The following is a 25,676-nucleotide window of genomic DNA, read 5'->3' on the forward strand; positions in this document are numbered from 1 at the left end:
AGACTTTTAGGAAATAGTCTTATTAGATAAGTATCTTCTGAGGCGACTTCTATACATGCCATAAAAAATTCTCTGATATGATCTCTAGGATCACCCTTCCCTCAATATCTATCAAATTTGGGTGTTTCAAAATGTTGTGGGAAAGGCGGCATGTTTAATGTGTGATCAAATGGATAAGGATGTAAATCCTGCATTGTGTAGCTTTTCTTGTCATTGCCGGTTTGCATGGTTGTCATTTGTTGTTGCAAATTTTGTATTTGTTGTGTCAGAATATCTGTTTGTGTCAAAGTTAGACGTTGTGTATGTGTATGTCCCACAAAAGGATTCATGGTTGCATAACTAGGAGGTTGTTGGAAGGTACCAAGATTATAACTTTGTGTGTTGTACATTCCACTACGTACTATGAAATAGGTGATATGCGAACCCATGTTTGGTTGAGTTGTACTTGTTGTGTTGGAAAGACCTAGATTTGCATTTTGATGACTATATGTTGATCCCATAGAATATGAAAGTGGGGGTTGGGTAGCACTTGTTGTTTGTGTTTGAATAGGTGCTGAGACACTTCATGTTATTGGTATGCTCTGTGTTGGTATACTAGCATTGATCGCCAAAGATGACGCATTTGAATTTGTGTTAACATTTGTTTGGATAGGTACGTTTTGAGGAAAACTGGAGGTCGTTTCTTGTATTTGTGTCATGGGTGGTGTTTGAGTGTTGTCTTGACCTAAAGTTTTTCCTAGTGGTAAAATATTTGTGACATTAAAATCCTCAGGTAGTTTTTCCCCATTTTGTATTAACAACAAAAGATACTTGTCCCTATCGCTATGTATAAGTGCATCTAGGATCATGAGGACATGTGGGTCTTGTTGAGCGGACTCAATTTCTTCCTTTGTCAAATGCTATTGTAATTTGTTTAGGGTGGACATTGTCTATGTACCTTAGTGTTGACCTGTTGACATGTCCATATTCCAAGTAGGGTTTACAGACTGTGTGTTGTTCGGGTCCATTATTCTTTTTTATTTTTGTGACCTTGTGACGGGCATCTAAGACTACTATATGAGGTGGTTCTATGCAAGACGATGACTAAAACTAGAATATAGACGTAAATATGAGGTATGCAAGACTAGACTCTCTATTGAGGATTGGATGCGAGACTTGTTGAGTTTTTCTAGATTTCTCTAATGCAAGTTTTTCCATATGTTGCCTAAGTTGTTCTGTCGCAATCTCTCTATCAATTCTATGGGAAATCTTAGACTCTATATTAATCTCATGTATGACTTCTATATATTGAGGTGCACTTCTTCTTACGTCCCAAGCTAAGTTATCTAGACCATCAATGATTTCTCGTTGACCGCCGTTTGGAACTAGATTAGGTTGCTCAAAGGGGAGCAAACCATCACCTGGGAGACCCATGAAGACACATGCTCTGACTCTATAACTGATAACGGACTTAGACATATATGAGTTCTAGATGAAGATTTATATGATAATGTAGGACTATGTAACTAATATGGATGATAATGCAAAAGACTTAGGACGATAATGAGGAAGTAAGTGGGACTATGCGAAAGACGTAGGACGATAATGAGGACGTAAGTGAGACTATGCAAAAGACATAGGACGATAATGAGGATGTAAGTGGGGCTATCCAAAAGACTTCCTAGGGTCACAAGAATGTAAGGACTTTTGAGTTTTGGTTTCAAAATGGACTTTGTTTTCTGCAACTTCGTGTGTGGGACAATGTTTTGTAGTTTTTCAAATCTGAGAACAATTGCTTGGAGGTTTGTATAGCTGATCGACTCAATTTTCATACAATGTTAGAAAATTCGGAGATACGTGGGATAGAGCCTGAAATAGCCCAAGGGACTGACTCAATATTGGTCTATCACAATGATACATAAAAAAACACAGAATACAATCTTAGGCTGGAAAGTGGACACCATTCAATGAGGCCCTTACGAAATACCGAGACAAAATGAACAGATAGAGAGTCTGGTAGCACTGGCTCCACTCCACGACACACACTTCTCGGGCATGCCAGTCTCTCTTACCCTGAAGATCCAAAGATCTTATAGCCGATGGATTTCTCTATCATAGTGTAAGGTACATGAAGGGTATCTATGGGGTACGATCTGCACTCCCCGAATCATTGAATGTAGGATTTTTGGCAACTAAATTGGTTCTTAGTATTAGGTTTTGAGGGATACGAATCCAACAACGGATTCTCAGAGAAAGCCACTTAAGACTTTAATTGAGCTTATCGGTGCAGGGAAGGCCCCCACATATGTCGAATTCACTCAACACTCTAGCCGCCTAACTAGTATACTTATATAGTGGCTCGAAAAACCCGCTCGAGAGTATGCTGGGAGAGATGATATCCCCAACGCATCCCAATTCAAAGTACCTCTGTGGGGTGATGAAATCCCCAGTCAAAGATACCCCTCACTACATAGAATAAAATAAAAATGGATGTCGTCGTCACCTCCTTCCTTTCTCCCAAGACCCCGAAGGCGGGTGGAAAGTCAGTTAGTGCAACAGTAGGTCCACCCCAGACACAATAAAAATTCTTTACCTTAAGAAAAAGAAAAATGATTTAATCTAATGCAGTCTGATCCACGTTCATTTTATACCCCAAATTTAGGTGTTAGATACGCATGTGCATGTCCATTTTAAACACCAAATCAAAATATGAAGGCATACATGTCAATTTTAACTATTTGTTGATTTTAAGCACCAAAAGACCAAGTGTGAGATACATGCATATCAATTTTAGCCCATGTTCATTTTAAGCAGCAAAAGACCAAGTGTGAGATACATGCATATCAATTTTAGCCCATGTTCATTTTAAGCACCAAACAACGAAGTGTGAGATTATCCATGCATGTCCATTTTAACTGTTGTTGATTTTAAGCACCAAAAAATGAAGTGTGAGGTGATGCATGCAAAAATACTAATCTAATCCTTTCTGCAAATCCACCACAGGCTGTAAACAAAAGATTAGTAGTAAAATCAAACCAATAGAAAATAGAAACTCAAAACTTGACAGAAGTGAATGCGTAACTGTACCTGTGCGATTGCGTGATACTTATAGATCGAATGCGTAATTGTGACAGAGTGAATGCATAATTCTGACAGATCGCATACGTGATTACTTGAGCTGCTATCCATCCTTCACCGCTCCATTGGCCTGTACATCGAGGACCTGTTGGTGAGTCGGGTCATGAGAATTCTGGTGCATTGGGAATTCTCTCCAATGGCTATTGGCGGCCCTATTATTATATTATTCTCGTGAACACTATTGGGCCATGTCTCCCGGACAGACAGAAAAACAAGAAATTAAAAATAAAATAAAAAACAAAAGAAAACTAAACCCGATCAGAAACCTGCAAAACCAATTGTGAAGCCCTAGCCAAATCTCTCATCATCCACTCAATATTGATTAGATTATATTCAACTTGATAAGAAATAACTAAGTTGTTATATGTATCAAAGGCCAGTTGATCTTCTGAATCTTGGATCTGCTTTTCTGCCTGGAGAACCTTTTGAAAGCATTTGGCTTCTCTTTTTTGTTGTTTTGTCCTTCTTGCCCCTGAAATCCTGAATTGTACTTTTCTTGCCATAAACTGTTATAATCAAATGATAAAATAGAAGCAATTTGATCCCAGATTAACCCATTTTTTAGATAAAATTAGACAGATGAAATAATAGATGGAAGAAAAAAATTAGACAGCAATTAACCCTGTGAATGCGTGATCCAGAAAGGGCGATTGCGTGATCTTGACAGGGCGAGTGCGTAACCCTATCAGAGCGAATGCGTGACCCCGAGGGGTCGAATACGTAGCTCTATCTATGCGATTGTGTGATGATGTAAGCGTGATTGCATGATGGAAAATCTTTTCTCGAAATTCGTGTAACCTGAAAAAAATGAAAAATCCGTACAATCTGCAAAAATCACATAGAAAATAAAGAAAGTTAATTAGTTATTGATTCACGTCGGGTTCACCAAAATGTCGCATGTAAAATTCATCTTATTCAAAATAATCAATTAGAATCAAAGGGAAATCACGAATCCCTATCTAATCAAAGAATTCTAGCAAACTAACAATGAAATAACACAATCAAGAAAAATAGGAATTAAAATAATTCAAATCAAACTCCCTATTCCAAGATTGCATATGGCTTCCATTGCTCTTCTTGTCTATGTGGTATGATGGCTCTTAGATATTGCGCTGGTAACCTGCAAGTGACACAAAGATTCAAAGTTCATGATTGTTGAGAATGGAGATTGAATGCTCAATTTATAGATTTTTGGATGAGATTGATTGAAAGGTGGAACAGAATGATCAAGAGGTGGAACTCAGGTGAGCTCACATGAAAATTGATAGTTGAACTGCTGATTGTAGGAGTGAAACTCAATAGATTGAATAGATCAATGGAGTCAACTGATTGAGAAAAAGTTGATTGAAAGAAGAAAAAGAATGATTGGAGGAAATAAAGAGGATGACAAAGAAAGTTTAATTTAGAAAAATCTAACTAAAACATGAAAATAGAGATTGGAGAGATAAATGATTTAATTAATTGATTGATTTAATTAATTAATTTAGCATGTGCTTGCATTTAGACTTAGATTTTCAATTTAATCTTTGCATGAAATTTATTCAAATAATTGAATTTATTTAAATTCAATTTAGTATTTGAATATGTTTAGAACTTGACTTTGATTTTCAATTTGGTTTTTGAAATCATGCACATGTAATTGAAATTAGAAGAAATTAGAAGAATATGAAATTAAATAAAATTAGAATTTGGGGATTTGAAATTGAAGAATTAATTAGCTAATTAAATAATTTAAAGAAACTATTTAATTATGTAGAAATGGAATTTAATTAAATAATAAATATTATTTAATTAAAGGATTAAATCACAATTAATTAAATAATAATATTTAATTAATATTTAGAAAATGGTTAATGATTAAATGATTAGAGATAGAAATTGAAAATAGAATTAATTTATTTAAATAATAAAGATTATTTAAATTGTGGAATGAATCATAATTAATTAAATAATAAATATTTAATTAATATTTAGAAAAGGGTTAAAATGATTAAATGATGATAGAATAAAAATAGAATAATTAGTAAGATGATGAGGAAATATGAAATTAGAAGAAATAGTTAATTAAATTAATTAATTTAATTAAATAGTTAAATAATTATTTAATCAATTAGAAGAATAATTAGTACATGATCAATGAGACATTTTTAGGTGTCTACACCCTCTACAATTCATCATTATTCAAACCAACTTCAACAACTCTAATCTTTTCTGGGCTAAATTCATCCAGGAGCACCTTCTCCACAATCTGAAATTCCTCACTACTAGATTATCTGACGATCAGTTTTCCTTCCATGATTTCTCTGTCTTCTAACTCTACTATTGCTCTACTATTCACAATATTCTTAAACACAAATGACCAATATGAAACAAATGAACTCAAAAACTAATACTTATGTTGCTAAAGATCCGCCAAGAAATGTCTTATCAATGATGTTAGCAAGATCACTCTAATTACCGGATACCACTCAAGCACTACCATGCCGGGTTAGTGACATGATCCACTTAAATGGGGAGGATTGAAGATTTTTTCTTTCAGATCAAAACTCCCCCTGACCCAAAAACTCTAGACTTAATTACCAAAGGAAGAGGTGCCTCCACCAGATTTCAATACATTAGGCTCACTTCCTTTGTTCTCACTCTTCTTTTCTCCAAAACAAATTTTCTTTCTTATTTGATTCACCATTCTTCATCACATTCTTCTCAACATATTTCTCCACATTTTCTTTCCTGCATTGATTAGCATACTATGGTCTTCTTGCATTTGAAACAACTAACAATCTTCCTCTTAGATCTTATCAGATGTGATATGTATCTACATTGACTGGCCTTATGTCCATAGTTATTGCAAATGTAACAATATCCATGAAAGTTGTAATTCTTCTTGTTTGCAACAACTAGATTATAATTCTAATTCACAAGATTGTTTTTACATATATTTGCTTTATGTCCAAACATATTGGAACTATAATACTGAATTCTTCTATAGTTTATTGTCTTGTGTCCAAATTTATTGCATTTAAAACAACAGCCATTAAAAGGTGGGTACCTTTCTGTATTAGGCTGTCGGGTCGATGATCTTCTTGCATTTGATTTCTGATTTCGGGTCTTCTTCTCATCTTCTAACTTCTTCTCTACTTCATCTTTGACTTCTTTTTTTTCTTTATCATTCTGATCTGGGCAGATACCGGGTGGGAAACCAAGTCTATTTTTGTCAAAATTAACTTGTTGCATGTTGATGAAATCTTCCAGGAGCTTACTACTATCAAGGATCTTATTCTCTGCCTCTAGATTCTTCACCTCTTGTACAAGTTTTTCACATTCTCCAAATTTCTGCTTTATTGTCTCTTTCAAGAATTGTTTTGTCTTGTCCTTTTCCTCAATCTTTTGCATCATTGATAGTCTCATTCGCCTATTTCAACTGATTGTTAACCTCCTTATGTCTCAACTTGAACTTCTAGATTTGATCTCTTAGCTTTTGCACACATTCATTTTCTATCTTCACATTCTCCTTCAATTCTTCATTCTCCGATTCAATGCTTTCCAAATCTTCAAGAGCTATCTCCAAATCTTCATCCATCTGAAATTTTTTTACCAAGCATATAGGTGTCATGACTTCAACCAACACAGATCTCCCTCAAGTGGTTAAGCTTTCCAAGAAAGAGGTCAAAGCTTTGATACCAATTATTGAATAGATTGAAAGCACTAGAATACAGAGAGGGGGGATGAATCAGTATTCCCACAGATTAAAGAAATGTTTCACCAATTATAATTGTTCACAAAAATATCAACCAAACCTAACTGATATATAGCAGCTAATGCAAAATAAACATGAAGAACACAACCACAAGATAAACATCGGATTTTATATGTGGAAAACCCAAATGGGAAAAATCACACAGAGTGTTAACTCTCAGGAGAATATAACTAGTTATATTTGTGTTTACAAAGAGGTGGCTCACTGCAAAATTACAAAAATGACTCACTTTCAAATTGCTCACTGTAGATATACAAAGAGATGGCTAACTGCCAAAATGCTCACTACAACTAAAAAGGTTGAACTAAAAAGGTTTGCATCTCCAAATGCACGGGATCAATTCGAAGGTTAGGCTCATATTACAAATCTCAAACTCTACAACAGATCCGGTTAGGGATCTCTGCACAACTGTCCTATAGAAGGTTCAGTAAAGGACTACTGCAATATTGTCCGCCTTTGTTGTCCACAACTCACACTTCACACACTGTTATCTTCGCTTCCAACATTTTTTTGCATATCACACACACATTTTCTTGTTCAATGTTCATACCACTATATATATATATATATATATATATATATATATATATATATACCAGAGGGAACACATACAAAATAGTGTGTCGACCAAGCCCAACATGTTATCAATAAGCTCATGTTGACCTATGCAAGACTTCTACATTCTTCCTTTGCATACTCTGATTGCCAATACATATACCAAGATTACCGGATAGGGATAGGATCATCGAGGACCCAAGAATACTGACCCATTAACACAAGATTAAGCCCAATATCTCCAAAATGCAGGCTCCACGCATACCAAGAAAATTGCAACACAAAACTTGAAGAGATAGTTTTGAGAATTACCACTTGACTACTAACACAAAGACACATAACTGATATTAGGATCAATGAGAACTCCTAACACCGAGATATCGGGATCAATGAGAACATAATGAAACCTCAAAATTTGTCATCCAGGACTATCCAAGCTACATAATAACTTATAACCAAAACCAGAACATCTGAATTGCACATCCATATTGAGTGCATACAACATCCATAACATCCAGACTAATATTCGGACCTCATACATTGTTTGGTCCAAAACCAGATAGTTGATTTGACGTGAATGGTAACATTATTCACACAAGTCTAACATCTTTCCATTTCCATAATTGTTCTATTTTTTTCTTTCAGTTACACCATTTTGTTGTGGGGTATACCTTGTAGTGAATTGCTTGTGGATTCCATGGTCTTTGCAAAATATTATGAAGTCATTTGAAATGTATTCACCACCTCTATCCATTCTCAATGTTGTGATGTGATGTTCACTTTGTTTCTCAACAAGAGCCTTGAATTGATAAAAGTAATCAAACACTTCATGCTTATGTTTTATAAACTAGACCCATATCTTTCTTGTATCAATAAATGTCATGAAGTAGTAGCTTCCACCAATGGAGGGTGTTTGCATTAGTCCACACAAACCCAAATGAACAATCTCCAATGGCTTGTTTTCCTTTATTGACTTTCCTGCTAGAAATGATTCCCTATGTTGTTTACCCAAAATGCACTATTCAAATGTTTTATCTGGTTTTTTAATTAGTGGAAGCCCCTTCACCATTATTTTCTAATGAAATAAGTTTAAGTGACATAACCAATTTTCATTCTTTTTTTTTTTCTTGAAATATTACTAGGTTGACTGTTGTTGTTTTCTCTTCATTCCCTTGTAAGTTTGTTGAAGGATGTGCTTAAGCCAATTCTACCTTCAAATTTAGTTTTAATCTTAGGGGAAACATTTTATTGTTGTTCATTTGGAATTTTTCTATAAGTTGTTTGCTTGGAAATTTGTCTAAAATTGTGCATTCTTTGTTCTTGAAAAATATTATATACCCCTTTTGTATAAGCTACCCAATGCTCATTAGATTTTTCTTCAAGCCAAGGATAAAATAAACATCACAAATAAACTTTTTCTCCCTCTTTTTTGTTAGAATGTTGACACTTCCTTTACCCATAACTGAAACTTTGTTCTCATTTCTGAATGTGACATCTAATTTCACACTCTAATCCAAACTTGAAAACATTTATAAATTCCTAGTCATATGATTGTTGCAACTTGAGTCTTAGAACAATATGTCCTTTTGACTTTATTGTGCAACATTACAAGCTATGAACATGTTGTCCTAATTTTGATTTTCTTTGGTAAAATTAATACTTTGTTGCCTAGAATCATATTAATTATTTATACATTTATTTAAGTAATGCACAAATTTATTGCAATAATGACATTGAACTGAATATTTATCATACCTTTGACCTTGGGGCTGATTTTGAGTTGATATTTGATGAGTGCCTCTTCCACTTGAGTCTCCACTAAAGTTTGATGGGTCGCTTCTTCGACCTCTGTATGCATTTCTTCTTCTACCTCTAAAATTTGACCTTCCCTTGCCTCTACCATGGTTGACTGATACTTTTGTCTTGAAAGCATGCTTCAAATATGAATTTGCTAACTTATTCAGCCTATGCTCATGAGAAATAAGAGATGCATATAGCTCATCAATTGAAAATTGTGAAAGATTATTTGTCTCTTCTATGGCCACAACAATTGATTTGAACCTTGTAGGCAGGCTTCTCAAAATCTTCTCAACCACTCTCCTCTCTTGAAGTGTCTCACCATGAGATCTAAATTGGTTTACTAGTCCAATGATTTGAGAGAAGAATCACTCTACAGTATCTGATTCCTTCATTATATTGTCTCAAAATCCCTCCTTAGCATTTGTAGCTTGGTTGTCTTCACCTTAGCCATTCCTTGGTAGGAAATTTGGAGATCCCATGTGTAGACACCTAAATTTGTCTATACCCAGCAACACTTGACCTTAGCCCATTCTAGATAATTAAATAAATATTTATTATTTATTTAATTACTCCTTTATCTTAACCCACCACCTTTAATTAATTTTAACCTTCACCATTACTTAAATAAATTTACATTTATTTAATTATGTCTAACCTTGTCCTACAAATCCTCCTACTAAATCAATTGTTTAATACCTACTTAATTCATTGATTTAAGCTAACTAACCTCTCGTACCATTTCCCATATTATTAAATTCATCCATTCATTCTCTCTCCTCATGTCACATCCTCCTTACTTTCCCACTTGCATCCCAATCCTCCATTATACCACCTAATCCCCTCACTAATCACTTGCACATTCCTAATCATGGATCTCCATGATTAGGGGGTGGTCAGCTTCTTACCGTAAATTTGGCTTTCCCATCCCACCTCCCAACCATAAATGCCACCCACTTTTGTCTATCCAAAAAAAATTGAATTCCTCGAGTCTTCCCATGCTCCCTCTTCCCAAGAAATTTTAAATTCCTTTTATCCTTTATTCTTCCAAGGCTCGCTATTTCAAAGGAATTTTTAATTCCTTTCCACCTTCCCAAGGAATTTTTAATTCCTTGTTTATCTTCCCAACATCCTTAGTCCATCTTCCCAATGTCCTTTGTGTTATTTTTTTTATCTTGTTGTTTCATTCCAAATTTCTTATATTGAGACCAATATAGGAATATTTTAAGCTCTCACGTGTTTCGTGAATATTTGTAGTAGTGTTTAAAATCATTATTCTATTGCTTCAAACCTAGACCAAGCTATTATAACTCATTGTTTTACTAAAGGATAATTCTCTAAAAAGGTGAAATGAGTCATGTGCATAAGCACACAAGGTTATATATGATGCTATAGGAGCAAGAACGTGTATGTATTATAAAAACATTATTATTATAATAGGCTAAGACAAGAAATAGATAACATAGAGAGTCATATTTATTATATTGTCATTATCACGTGGTGATATGTAGATTTTTTTTTCTCTTGGTGTAGATGTCTTGTCTTTTGGTATTTGATATATGATTATTTTTTATTTCTGAGTTACATCTTGTATACACACTTATTCTAAAACTTCTTGTAGAGGGGAGAAGCAAACCACTCTGATAGGCATATAACAGCCTCTCGAGGAATCACTAATCAACCTATCCACTCAGGATGAGTACAAAGCCTAAGGTTGTCAAGTACCTTTTAGATAACACTAAACATGTCACATAGGCTTTCTAATGTACTTCACTAACTCTCTATTTGAGAATGCATGCATGGATCTTAGAAGTCAATGTGGCATATTGGCATCCCATATGGATAGAGTACGAAGTTCCATATAGAGAGCACAAAGTGATAGATATGTGCTCTACATATAATAAGACTAAATAATTGCACAATAGAAAGCAGAAACAACTACAAAAATGTAAAAGGATAAAAAATAGAGGAGATAAATGTTCTTTTCTCTTGATCACATTGTGAAGAATAAACTTTTGAAATGCTCTTTTAACCTTTGAAAACATAATTTCTAGTTATAATAAATGCTCATCCTTAAAGCTTCTAGTTAAACTGTTTTCCATCATTTCATTCACCGTGTTGGGGCTTGAAATTTACAAATATTTTCAACTCTACTATTAAAAATGGTGTTCACTTCATGGAAACGGCACATAATGGATGATGAATGATTTGAGCACCTAGAGTAAAGGAGGATATGAGTAAATTAATTCCAATGGACCCCATGAAAGACTAGTGTTTTTTATCTATAGAAAAGATGATATGAACAGAGAACTAAAATGAATGAAACATGAAACTATAAGAAATATCCATTTTATAAAATCAATTTTCCAAGCTCCAGTAAAAATATTAGGTTTGTACAATGTGTTTTTGGTTGTAGACCATACAGAAGACCGTAAGAAGGCTGAAAACCTATTATTTCGACCTGCATGAAATAAGATGTCGAATGGAAATGAAAACGTATGAAAATATCAAATCTGATAAAGACCCATTTTAGACATGGATTTTTCCTACCACCACACAAATTTTCAGATTTGTAACTGAATTTTAAGGCTGCCGACCAAAAGAAAACCCGAAAGATAGCTTAAAGCGATGTTATTGACTAACTAGTTTACATATTAATTTCAAAGGGTTTTGTTAATTTTAATGTAAAATGGTGACTTTTCACCCCAAAAGGGGTATGGTGCCCATTCAACCACATATATAAGTGGTTAAAAAATGTACATATGGGGGAATTAGAATTAGGAATATAGAGATTTTACAATACAGACAAGATGCAATACATATTTTCAAGCAATACAGAGCGAGTTATCTTATTTGCAAATGTGTTGTGGATTCTTTCATTTTCAAATCAGTTCTCTGTTATTATTATCTATGGTTGATAATTACTGCTCTAAATCTCTGTGTGAATAAATTATGTGATGTTGCATGGTTGGATCATCAAGATACATCTGAGAATCGTTTTGCCTATTGTGTCTTATTTAATTAGTCTTTCAAAAGGAAAGTTAAATTCAATTAAACTAACTATGAAGAATATCATATAGTTATATAGCATTGGAGGTTGGGTAGTTGACAGATCTGTTCAAGGGAGGCTTTAAAAATTGTCTTTCAGAGTTATACGTAGGGTTTTCAAGTGAATGACTCTATTGCCGAAAAGAAATAAGGCATTGGTCTATTATACATAATTTTAATCCAATCATTATTTATGCTTTTCAATTTCATTTTCATGCTAGTAGGAGATAGAGGTAAAGAGTAGGAATAAGAAGTATTCAAGTTAGAGCAAGAATAATTAGGAGAAGATAAAATAATCAAAATAATAAAATTATTTATTCCAAAGGCATATGCCACTCTAAGATAAACACCAGAAGTAGAAGATACAGTGTGTAATCTGCTATAAAAAAACACCAATTTGGAGATTTGGTTGGTGAATAGGTACACCCACCTAGGTTCTGTAGAGCCTGAAGTGAGGGATTCAGCAACCTAATTGGTTCACTTTATTAGTTGGCCAAATCAATTGGAGAGTTTGAAGACAAGAGTGGGCATTACCTTAGAACTTTTCCAATCTATTGATTTGAGCACCAACACACTAGATTGTCAAACTGCTACAAATCTTCCAAATATCATCTGCATTCTTGATCTGAATCTTCTACAACCTTCTGAAACTAGTTACAGATCTATGCAAGGGGGTTTTAAGGATCTGCATGAAAATTCCCCCCTAAGGCCAAAAAAGCCTTAGTTATCGGATGAGGTTCCATCACCAGATTCAAGTGTGGAGCCATTTTGCACATTTTGATCTTCTTTCTTCACCCACATTTTCTTATGTTGATCTCTTATTTCATCTACCTGTGCTTTGCCTTTCTCATCGTATTTGTTCTTATTCATCGGTGCATTCTTGCTTCTACAGTATCTTGCAATATGACCTACTTTGTTATATGCATAATAGACAACATTTCTCTATTGAGGCCTAAAGTTCATCTGATTTGGTCTCATCCTTCATTGGTTAGATATATGCCCAAACATCCCACATGCAAAACATCTCTTATTCTGGAAATTGATCATCATTCTGCACATATTTGACTTATGACCAAAATTGTTGTATATGAAACACTAACCAGTAAAGGTAGGACCATTTTTCACATTATTCATCATCCCATTATTCATCCTACTTATGCATTGATTTGTCATATGACCGAATTTATTGCAAGTAAAACATCTACCATTGAATTTATAAGCATTAGGTTGTCTTACCAGAGGTTTCTTGTTCTTTTGCTGATGATTTCTTTGACCAGAACTAAAGGATTCTCCTTTCTCAAATCCAAGTCCTCGCATGTCTTTTCCATGTATCTGACTTTCCAACATCTCATCCAACCATAATGAACTATATATGAAATTTTCTTTGTATTCATTAGCAGTAATCAACTCATCTCTCAGAATTAGGATTTGCCTTTCAAGGTCTTGCCCATCATTCTTTGTTTGTACCAATTCAAGTTTCAACTTATCATTCTCATATGTCAATTTGCAACATTAATAAGATCTATCCTTCAAGGATTGAGTTAAGGTTTCTTCATTCTTCTTCTGGACTTCAATCTCCTTAGTCAGCTTCATAACAATAGATTGCATCTCATTCTTCAAAACTGCATTCTCCCTGACCAACTTCTCACATTAATCAGTCTTATCTTGATTTTTAGTACTTTTCTCTTCTTTCTCCTTTAGCTTGTCCATTAGCTCCTTTCTCATTTCTAAAGAAGTGTTCAATTGATCTTTCAGGGTTTCAATGAAGTCTTTGGTTGCATTCAGATTTCTTTTCAAACTACTCTTTTCCTTCATTGTTGCATCAAGGTCTTCAAGTGCCACAATAAGTTGTCTTTGCAAACCGAAGTCCATTGATTCAATCTTCCAAATCTTCCTCAGGTTGTTAGGCTTCTTTAGAGGCACAAATCTCTCAATTGTTGGAATCAATGAACACTAACAAGGTGGTGAACCAGTGTTCCGTTATTTATAAATCTGTTAATCTAATTTTGTATCCACCGGATGCTAATAACAGAAACTATGATGCAGAAACATAAAACAAATAAGCATGTAACCATAACACCAATATTTTTACGTGGAAACCCAGAAAGGGAAGAACCACAATAGGATTTGAACCCACAATATTATTATACTATGGCTAGTAGTAAAATAATATTACGTGAGGGGAATGCACATGCATTCAGGCACACTGCCTAGAGCTCACTGCTCAATTACAAAAGGGGTACAACCCAGAGGAAGGCTCACTGCCTTACATGCTAATAGAAAGTGATTACAATGAGTAATGAACTGAATAAAAGTATCTAACTATGCCAAATAAGATTTCCGGTTAGGCACAAAATGATCTGTTGCACTATTTTGATAAACCACTTTGTTCTACCCTGCTACTGATTACTGGATCAACAAAACTCAAGGTGCGCCCGTGAAACTACACTCAATCACTCCTGAAATCATCTACCATATCATATCCATACTCAAAAGCATTAACCCATTCAATCTTATATATCCGCACTAGCAAAATTAATTTCTCACAAGTCGGCTTCCCAAAATATCAAAATATGAAACGTTTAGCTTTAAGTTGGCTCAAATCTTCACAAAACAATATTTTGGATCCAAAACATATGATCACACGCCTCCCATAAGTTGGTCCAATTACCTCAAACTTACCAACAACCACCAAAATCACCTCAAAGAATCCAGTCCACATGTTACACCTTCAATAATGAAGATAACCCTGTTTTACTTCTCTACCATATACCAGACCTTCTAACATGCATAAGAATCATCACTAGAGGTTACATGATAATCTTCTTCTCTTAATCAACTAACTTAGATCACTGGAACCAAAAACACATCACCAAAAATGAGAACTGTTCACCAAAGCTGTACACTGAGTATCACTGAAAGACTTACACCATAACTTACTCAAAACATCCTCAAGTCATCTGGATAAACAAAACTACATACCAGATAAGATCAATAGGCTGATTTGCCATCAATGACAAATCCTAAGAAATATCATGCACCAAAAATCACCAATCTTCACTGGAGCATCATTGGAATAGTGTCATGCCAACAACATGTAGCGTAAGTAGAATCCTTAAACTAAAGTTGCCCCCAATGAAGTGTCTTGAACATTCATAAGATCTTGCTAGGTGGTTCTATCAATTATATGTCAACTACAGAGAAACATGTTTAATGAACAAGAGAAAATTTAATACGATCTAACACTAAGATAACAAGATAATGATTAAAACATATGTGCTAGTGTGGGTAGCTAGTTTTGTTATGCTAGATATACATACCATAGGTTAGTCTGCATCAATCGATAATTGATTAGATAGTGGTTTAGCCTCTATAAAGGAAAGAGATAAAAAGATCAAGTGGATTGGCCCCCATAATGGAAAAGATAATAAGATCAAGTGATTTGACCCCAAAAAAGGCAAAAGGATCATTAGGTAGATAACATAAGATGCAAATCCAAATATGCAAAAATGCAGAGCTATGAAAGCCCCCCCTTAGAATGCTAGTCGTAGCACACATGTCATTCTAAAGAGAAGAGATGTTGTGTCATGTTAACATAGTGACATATTTTCATGGAATGTCATGTTCAATAGATGACACATAAGACCCACAAACATTTAGAGAAAAAAAAAAAAAAAAGCACAAGGGCACAAGGGGATCCACTAATTCAGCATCAAAATCCATAGTAGAAAAGAGGTAATGAATATAGTTGTGTATGAGTTTTTCATCATGTTGTCAAACTTTACAAATCCTATGAAGAATGCACATGAAAACAAAAATAAAATAAAATTTGGTTCAACATGGAAGAGAGTTTTTAATGCTCTCAACACTTTGTATCATCCCCAATATCAAAAAGAAATAGATGACAAATAGAAGACAAGCGATTGACATATAGAAGAAGTTTTAAGATAAAAAATCCCTTTTTTTTAGTACCTATGGGATAACTCAAGTCCTCTAGGAGAGCATAATAGATAAAGATAGTCAACCTCTCATTTCCAAGCACCAACAAAGTAACTTGGGTCCTTCAAGAGGGAACATACATATAAAGAAAGTATGAGGGAACACAAACAAGCACACCCTAGACTAAAAGATAAAGAAGATGAGGTGCTATCCTATAGGTCATTCATCAATAGATCATTATCCTCCCAATCTAGATCATATGGGGAGGGAGGAAGATCCCAAAGAGGAACAACAACAAGAGTAGCACTAGGCGTAGCACCAGTAGCAAGAGACAAGGAAGAGGCAACTTCTATATTCTCATCAAACAACTCTTGAGAGGCGAGAATCAACAATCGTGTAAAGATCATGGACAACATGAGGATCTCCTATAAAGAGTCAAACAAAGCCCCTCAGCAGAAAAAGCAACTGAGTTGGCCCAAGGTGAAAAAATAGGAGTTATATCACCAACCTTTGAAAGAGGGGCAAAGACAAACTTCGGAGAAGGTGTAACCTCCTCAACAAAACAAACAATAACAAAAAAATAAATAGGCAATGAAGTAGATAATGGAATAGATGAAGATATTACTAAAGATAATTTTTATGATGAAATTTTGGAAGAGACCATGCTCGAACTTGCACTTGGGCTAGACCAAAGACACAAGCCTCCACTCAACTATAGCAAGTTGTAGAATCCTAGTAAAGCTTTGATGAAGATGAAGTCACAAAGTTGGAGGATTGAGAAAGTCTGTACTAGACACCAACTATGTATTGAGAAAGTCTGCACTAGACACCAACTATGTATGTAGCATATCAAGTGGCTGAGAGAGCAGAGGTATATTGGTAAAAGAGATAATAAGAGGTGAATCCAAGGAAGGAGTGATGAAAACCTAGACCCATTTAGGGTGAGGCTCACCATCAATTTATAAAGTAGGCAAGAGTAGGATAGAGGACAAAGCTGGTAATGTTGAAATGAGAATAACGGGAGTGGGAGTAGAAGTAGACCTGAAAATAACAAAGGCAGTAGTGGACATCGATGACTCACTTGCAAAATTCAAGGTGAATTCATGCTCCCATTCCATCATTTCTCGTTGATGCTTACACTCATGTGCAAGCTATTTTTGGCATAAATGGGGACTAGGAATGGAGATCTGAGAAGGATTAGTGGCATCGTGTTCCATAGGATAAGCCTCTAAGACTTTTTTTGGGAAAGGAGAAGAATCAACCGTTGGAGCAGTAGATGCAACTTAAATAGGGACCATCGACATAGCCACAGGTTCCCTTCCTCTTTGGTACCCTCAAAGGTTGTGATGTAGGTGCCAAAGGTGACAAGTGATAATGAGGTGAGCACTTACCCTTATCATACCAAGTAGGATTAGGGATATCAGCAAGGATCAAGAGCTCAAAGAGGGGTGGGTTGTAGACTTTGACAACATTGGTGTCTTTCCCTTGTTTACATCAAAAGCAGTCGCGTGAACAAAAGGCATTGCTAGGGGTTATTTACTATTGGAGATTGTTGTTAGCATGAGCTTGTATAGTTTTCATTGATGTCAAACCTAGTTATCTGGATGGATATTGATCTGGATATGCTTTGTCAAACCTGGGTTATTTGGATGGATGTTGGTTTGAATACTCTTTTGGTGTTGGTTGTGTCATCTTGTATTCAATGTGGTCCAAAATGATTTTCGTACACTCCAAATTTGTTGTTAATTGCATTGTGGTTTAGTGGATCAAGATATTTTGGTCTGGATAAGTGTTGGAAGATGTGTTGAGATGTTTATTTGGGTCTCACCTTGGTGTGTGAATATTTGCATGGAGTATTTTACAGTGGAAGTGGTTATATGGCCAACTCATTGATCATATCTACATGTTATGTTTTGTAACTTCTTTTGGAATATGTGTTAGCATGTGAAGATCATCAAATCATTCATGGAATGATGTACTAAGATATGTTTTGGTTCCCTCTTTCTCTTGTAGTGGACCAATTAAGTATTTTAGGTCTGGGTGGCTTATTTTGTGTTATATTGCCTATTTTGTTTTGGCTGATCCTTGATTAGGATTTCAATGTTGTATCTCATAGATAAGATGTGTGAATGGATAAACTGAGTATGTATGAGAAGTGAATTATGTGAGAGTTTATGGTAATTATTTTCAAATAAATTTGAGTTTGTGGTGATGTGAAAGTCAGTTTGAGAAGAGATTTGAAGATGATATATTTTGCAAGACAGTGTGTTGTGATAGTGGGGATTATCAAATATGTTTACCATGTTATTGGTCACTTGATTATTCTTCAAGGACAATTTCATGATCAGGAGAATCCTACTAAATTTTTGTTTTTCTATTTCATGCATTGTTGATTGACAGTGAGTCTTTCGACAATAGTTTATATCTTTTGTTGGTTCTCCTTGGTTGCAAGCCTAAAAAAATTTAAACATTATTATTCATATTGTGAGTTAGATTCTCACTTGTGTTTTTTTCCCTATTTAGGTTTTCCACTTAATCTGGTGTTCATGTGTTTATGTGTTTCTGCTTGATGTGTTGATGATTAAAGTGTTGATATTAAATAAGTGTATTAATAATTGTTTTGAAGTTTTGAATTGATTCAACCCGCTCTCAGTCCTACTAGGTGTCCAATATGTACTCTTAGGCAGGCAGGGAGATCTACCTTGAGGAACATGGCTATTTTGAGCATTCGATGAAGAAGAGATAAAAGACACCACCTATTGTAACACAGGAGTAGATAGGGAAGGCAGAGCAGAGATTGATGGAGGAGGAGGCAATGAATATCCTCCCATAATCCTATTTTTACAAGAGGATGTTCTTAAGTTGCAAGGATTTAAGATATATTAAAATCCCCTTTATGAGCCTTTCGATAATTCCTCTCCCAAATTTTCACTCTCTAAAGAGGACATTGATGCGAGAAAATATTTTTAGCATTTTTCTCAATGATATCCATATTTGGGATGAATCATTGGAGGATGATGTGGATTATTCTCTTAGTATGTTCCTCCTCCATGAAGGTACCTTGGTGAAAGAGGATAATATTATGGTGAAATAATTTTATATGAGTGATAATTCCTTTAATAGCACTTCACCTTCTATTCATTTCAATAACCTGCCCCCTAGAGATGAAGCATCAATAAGACATGATTGTCCCTTTCCTAAGGTTTGTCATGAAGATACTTTAGAACAAGAGGATAATATCATTTCCCATCATGATTTCAATGCTCTCTCTCCTAAAGATGAAGAACCTAACCAAGATCCAATCAATGTTATGAATATTGTTAAAGAATCTAAAATTGAATAGTTAAGGATGAAGTAAATTGTCAACTTGATTATCATGCATATAAAATAATGAAATGTTTTCTTTAGAAGTTGATAATAATATACAAATTGAAGCACCATATAATTTGTTAGTTCCTACAATCCTCTTTTCAATCCATACAAATACACCATCTCCTACTAAAGAAGTTCTTAATGAACTCTTGGAGGATGATTGGGGATCATTAGATTTCACACCTTCTTTTTGTAGAAAATCTAAGATGACTAAATTTGATACTCAAAACTTTTATCCGAACACATGTCTAGATATTTATCGGGCCTCTTTAAGATTCAATCCAATTCCACCTAAGAACAAACCCTCTCCAAGTCCTACACATGAATACAATGAACAAGTTTTATGATGTGTGCAACCAAGTCATGAGAAATTATACTTTTCTAATGAAATGCTAGGTTTCCAACCTTGATGGGGAGGGGTTCTCAAGAGAGATTCACCTTGTTCAATAGGTAGTTGAATGATGTTTAAGTGGGCTCCTATCACTCTTCACTTGTATTTAATAAACCAACACTCTCAAACTCTCTTGGAGTGATCCCTATCAAGTTGTGCTCAATAGTTGCTTCAAGCATGGTTGAGATTCACAAGGGTAAATCCAACCTTTAAGCTATGCAATCCTCTAACATGTACTTGCAGGGGTTACAATGGGTGTTCTAAAGGTGTTTCCATTCCATTCACCTAGTTCTTCAATTGGATTTCCATCATTTCTTCATTGTTCCCTCTTTCTACTATTTTCTAGACCTAGTAGCCCTAGAGCCCCAATTAGCCCTACCTTACCGATTTTGGGGAAATTATTCAAAAATCACTCAAAGAACCTTCCACATATTTGGTGATCTGAGTACCCTTTTGGATGAACTTTTGGATCCACTAGGTGAGGTAGTCAGGTTTGTCTGTACTGGTACGAAACCAAAAAATGGCATTTATAGAGGGTTTAGGACTTAGCAGTCTTCTCCAATGGGTTTTGTAGTTTTCTCTATTCATTCACACCTCCACCTTTTCACAGAGGATCTACCACACATCACTCCCTCATGCCAAACACTTGACACCTCCACATCTGATCATCCCTGCAAGCATCTGTAACATTTCAATCATTTTCCTAACCGGGCTATGACTGAGCTCGCCTAGGAAATGATGGCAAGTTACTTCTCAACAACTTCCAGGATAATACAAAACATATTTACACTTTACAAGGGTTCCATAGCTCGCATCCCAAGGGTTATTGTGCAAAACTCAAGGGATTTCAAGTTGGAACCATAACTGGGCTCTTAAACCCTTGCTCAGGCCGAGAGCAATGTAAATTTAGAAACACACTTCAAACCTACACTAAAACCAATTACAAACACCTTCTGAGAAATATAATTTCATACACAAAACATTCATGAAATAACAGTAGCAAGGTCAATCCATTTGGTATAGACTGTTTCTCAAAAGATTAGAAAATTACAAGGTAAAAACTGGAAAATGTCTTCACAATCTATTCAAACTTGCTCAAGGTGTTTGCCAACCTGTGTACAATCATTCTCAGAGAATTTTATATTCCACATGGATCCCAACCAACTCCTCATCATTTTCCTAACCACCGATGTGCTAAAAAATGCAAAAGTTGCTCAAGCGCTGCAAAATGTTGTCGAGCAACAATGACAACTTTTGCTCAAATGTGCATTTTTACATATTATGCATTTCTACTCATCCTAAACCCCCTAGGATGACTCCTTGACATTAAAATGATATGCCTAAATTCCAAATGAGGCTTTACAACCTAGTTGACAATCATCCTTCAAATCAATATCCAACACACATGTGGACCTCTGAGTAGTCCATTATTCACAAACCTAATCCAAAATAAGGACTATCACACCAAAATCTAGAAAGTGCAACAACAAAATGGTTAAAAGTCAAGTGACTCCTTTAGGCAACAAAGAAAGGGGAATTCCAAGCTTAGAAAAATGCTTTAGGTACCCAAGTAGCCTCAAATGCTGGAAGGTGCTGCCATTTGATCAAATGCTCCATATAGGCGGTGTGCCTTGTCTTCTTGAAAAATCTAGAATCTAACACTTGCTCTACTTGTGGCATGGTTGCAAGTGGTAAGGGAAAGTTTGAAAGTGCTTGAGAGACCTCTGAGACTCTGCGACATTCCTCTAGAAGTGTGCCCTTATACTGCACCAAATCTACAACATTGAATATGGGAGATAAAGTCATGTCTCCGGGTAGGTCTAGTTTGTAAGCATTGTTGCCATACTTGGCCAAGACCTTACAAGGTTCAATCCCCCAAGTCATGTCTCCGGGTAGGTCTAGTTTGTAGGCATTGTTGCCATACTTGGCCAAGACCTTACAAGGTTCAATCCTCCTCATCTGAAGTTTACTAGGGACACCTTTCTGAAGCCTTGCTTTGTTCAAATGAACCATGACCAAGTCCCCAATAGCAAATTGTAGATCTCTTCTCTTTTCATCTACTTTATCTTTGATCCTTTGAGAGGTGTCTAATAGGGTTGTCCTAACCTGCTCATGAATCTCTTGCATGGATTAAACCATGTCCATAGCATGTCCACTCTGTTGTCCCATCTTGCCAACATCTCTGAGCTCCAAAACACCCCGGGGATGAAGGCCATAAACTATCTCAAAAGGGATCTTACCGGTTCATCTATTCACACTATCATTGTAGGCAAACTCAGCTTGATGGATGATCTGATCCCAAGCTTATCCATACTCCTTTGTCAACCACCTAAGAAGTTTTCCAAGTGTTCTATTGACCACCTATGTTTGGCCATCTCTTTGGGGATGATAGGTTGAACTGAAACACAATTTAGTACCCAATATTTGCCATAGAGTCTTCCAAAAATGACCAATAAACTTTGTATCTCTATCTGATACTATGTTGATAGGTAACCCATGAATCCTAATGACTTCCTTGAAAAATAAATGAGCAATATGACTAGCATCAGGAGTCACCTTACATGGAATAAAATGGGTCATCTTGCTAAATATATCTACCACAACATAGATACTATCAAAAACTGATTTAGTCTTGGGTAAACCAACAACAAAATCCATACTCACACACTCCCATGGCCGGTTAGGGATAGGTAAAGGCTGATAAAGACCAGCATTAGAAGAAGTACCCTTGGAGCTTTGGCAAACCACACATTTCTCCACATATTTCCTGATATCCCTTTGCATCTTAGGCCAATAGTAGAATCTTTGGACAAGTTCCAAAGTCTTGTTCAATCCAAATTGTCCACTTAGGCAACCATTATTCTTCTCTTGCATCAAATTTTCTCTCATAGACCCTTTAGGTACACAAAGTTGTCCTCCTTTAAACAAAAGACCATCTTGTAAGGTGAAATCTGCATATTCACTATGAAAATGATTTCTAAACTCTTGATAAACCTTGTAGGCAGTAGCAAAGTCTTCATCGTCTTGATATAACCCCTTGAAACTTTCCACTCCAATGCTTTTGAGTTGCACTTCTTGAACTATTAGCAACCTTCTACTTAATGCATCAGGAACTCTATTACATTATCCTTTTTTATTCTTAATGGTAAAAGTATATGACTGCAAACAATCTACCCATTTGATATGCCTATGATTCAACTTTTCTTGTGAATTGAGAAAGCTAAGAGCTTGGTTGTCAGTATAAATCACAAATTCTTTAGGCAGAAAATAATGCCTCCATTTCCTAAGTGATTGAACAAGTGCATATAACTCCAAATCATAAGAAGAATATGTTTTCTTGCCATCATTAAGCTTATCATTGAAAAATGCAACTGGTCTATTGTCTTGACTTAAGACTGCTCCAACTGCTATATTGCTTGCATCACATTCAATGGTGAAAAGCTTGTCAAAGCTTGGAAGATATAGTACCGGTTAAGTAGCCACCTTTGTCTTCAAGAGATCAAATCCTCTTTGCGCTTCTTTTGTCCATTGGAACTTAGTCTTCACACCTCCTTTGATTGTGTCAAGCATGGGTGCACATATCTCACTGAACCCTCTGATGAACTTCCTATAGAATTGTGCTAAGCCATGAAAACTCCTTACTTCACTTGTTGTCTTAGGTGTAGGCCATCTGATTATGGCTTCCACTTTACAGGTATCTGTCTTCAAATCTGATAGGATTAACCTAGCCTGCTCAACACTTTCTAAGTTGATGTTGCTCAATTCCACCAACTCACCAAGCCTAGTTGCTTTCTAGGTCCCCAAGTCTCCCTCACTCTCTTCTAGGACTTGATTCTTGTCCCTATTAGAGTGTTTGCTTCAGGTGTTTTGGTTAGGAACCCTATCAATTCACTATGCTTCTCAAGCGTTCAATTTCGGCCTCATAGCCTCAACTTGTCAAAATGACCCACAAAAGATATAAGGTGTTGCAGAGGTGTAATAGAGTCTTATAACATGTTATTAGTGCATATGGAGTCCATTGGAGTATTGCAACCTTAATTTTTCCTACTGCTTTCACAATCTTGCCCAGAAAAGGGCTACAAGGAATTAGGCCTAATTAGGCCTCCAAGACCAATTTTCTAGGGCTTAGAGGAAAATGATTCAAAGAACCCCCAAACAAGTTCAACTTTTATTGAATGATACACCCATGCCCAATAGATTTTGTGGTTTTCAGCCCTGGTCTGTCCATACAAGGTATGAACCCCAAAATGAGGATTTGTAGGGTTTTTAAGGGCTTAAACCGACAGTGAGTAGGCAATTTGGGTTTTGCTATTAAATGGATTCTTCAAGACTCCTCCTTGTGCATACAAGTCTGCCCCAACCTCATGAACTCCTCCAAATTCAGAAATGGTGTTCTTTCATTCACCTCTACAAACTTCACCACTTTTTCACCTCTTCATCTCTACCCAGGTTGCCCCTGGACTCGCCTAGAATGAGGTGGCAGTCATAACAAAACACATCTCCATTGATTGAACCTACATATTTACACTGTATAGGAGGTTTCCAACCATGTCCCAACTAGCCGTGATGGCAGCACAGGTGGGACTCAAGGGGCAACCACATTTACAAGAGAAAGACTAATTACAAGCCAAAACTGGCTACTTGTGAATCAAATCACTTAACAGAAGTAAATGCTAACTACAATGATTGTAAATGAAAAGCCTACTCTACAATACACTGCTGAATCTCAATCCATCATTGGATTCATGGATTCAATCCATTAAACCTTCAAAGAATTTAAAACTTGACCAAAAATAAAGGAAAATGCAGTCCAAAATCTTGTATTCTGATTATTGCTTTCAAAATCCAAGTACACCAACCTTGGTAAATGTGCAAGAGAGGGTTTAAATATCCTTCCCATGTGTGGAGTCCTACCATGGTGTTGAGAAATCCCTAGCTTCAACGTGGAACCGATTTCAGGACAAAAGTTGTCATGACAACAAAAAGTTATCATGACAACTTTTTGCAACATTGTGTTTTTACACTTTTTGGTCTCTCCAATCTAAGAGACCTATTTCCAATCATCACATATGACTTTTCAAACCTCCCTAAGACCTATTTAACCCTCTCTAAGGCTAGTGTCAACATTTGACACTTTTGACCAACAAAAAGGCCAAAAACTGCTCAAACACACTATTTACACAAAAATGCAAACCTAGGTAAAATGAACTCCACTTAGGCCTACATTGACCAATCACACACTCTTGGACCCTCCTGGACTCCTTATTCCCTACTGACTTGGCTAAGGTCAGTACAAGCCAAAATTTGCAAAAACCAAGAAACTAGGTCCTAGGTGCTCCTGCACCATTCTCCCTAACAAAAAGAGATCATGTCACCTCTTGAGGAATCAGTATTGGATCAATTTTAAGCTTCTATAACTCTGACTCCATCACCCATGTAGCCTCAGCTTCATCTATTCCCTGCCATTTAATGAGGTGCTCCCAATAGGTTTGATGCCTAGTCTTCCTGGCAATTCTTGAACTTAATACCTTTTCGGCCTTAGGATTAGGCTTGGTTGGTATCTAAAGGATATGTACATCTTCTGAGACCTCTGTGGAACTGCATTTTACACCTGGGATTGGCCCCTTGTATGCAACCAATTCTGCTATGTTAAACACCGGTGACAAGCCTATGTCACTAGGAAGATCCACCTTGTATGCA

Source organism: Cryptomeria japonica, chromosome 7, assembly GCF_030272615.1.
Source record: "Cryptomeria japonica chromosome 7, Sugi_1.0, whole genome shotgun sequence".
Classification (NCBI taxonomy): domain Eukaryota; kingdom Viridiplantae; phylum Streptophyta; class Pinopsida; order Cupressales; family Cupressaceae; genus Cryptomeria; species Cryptomeria japonica.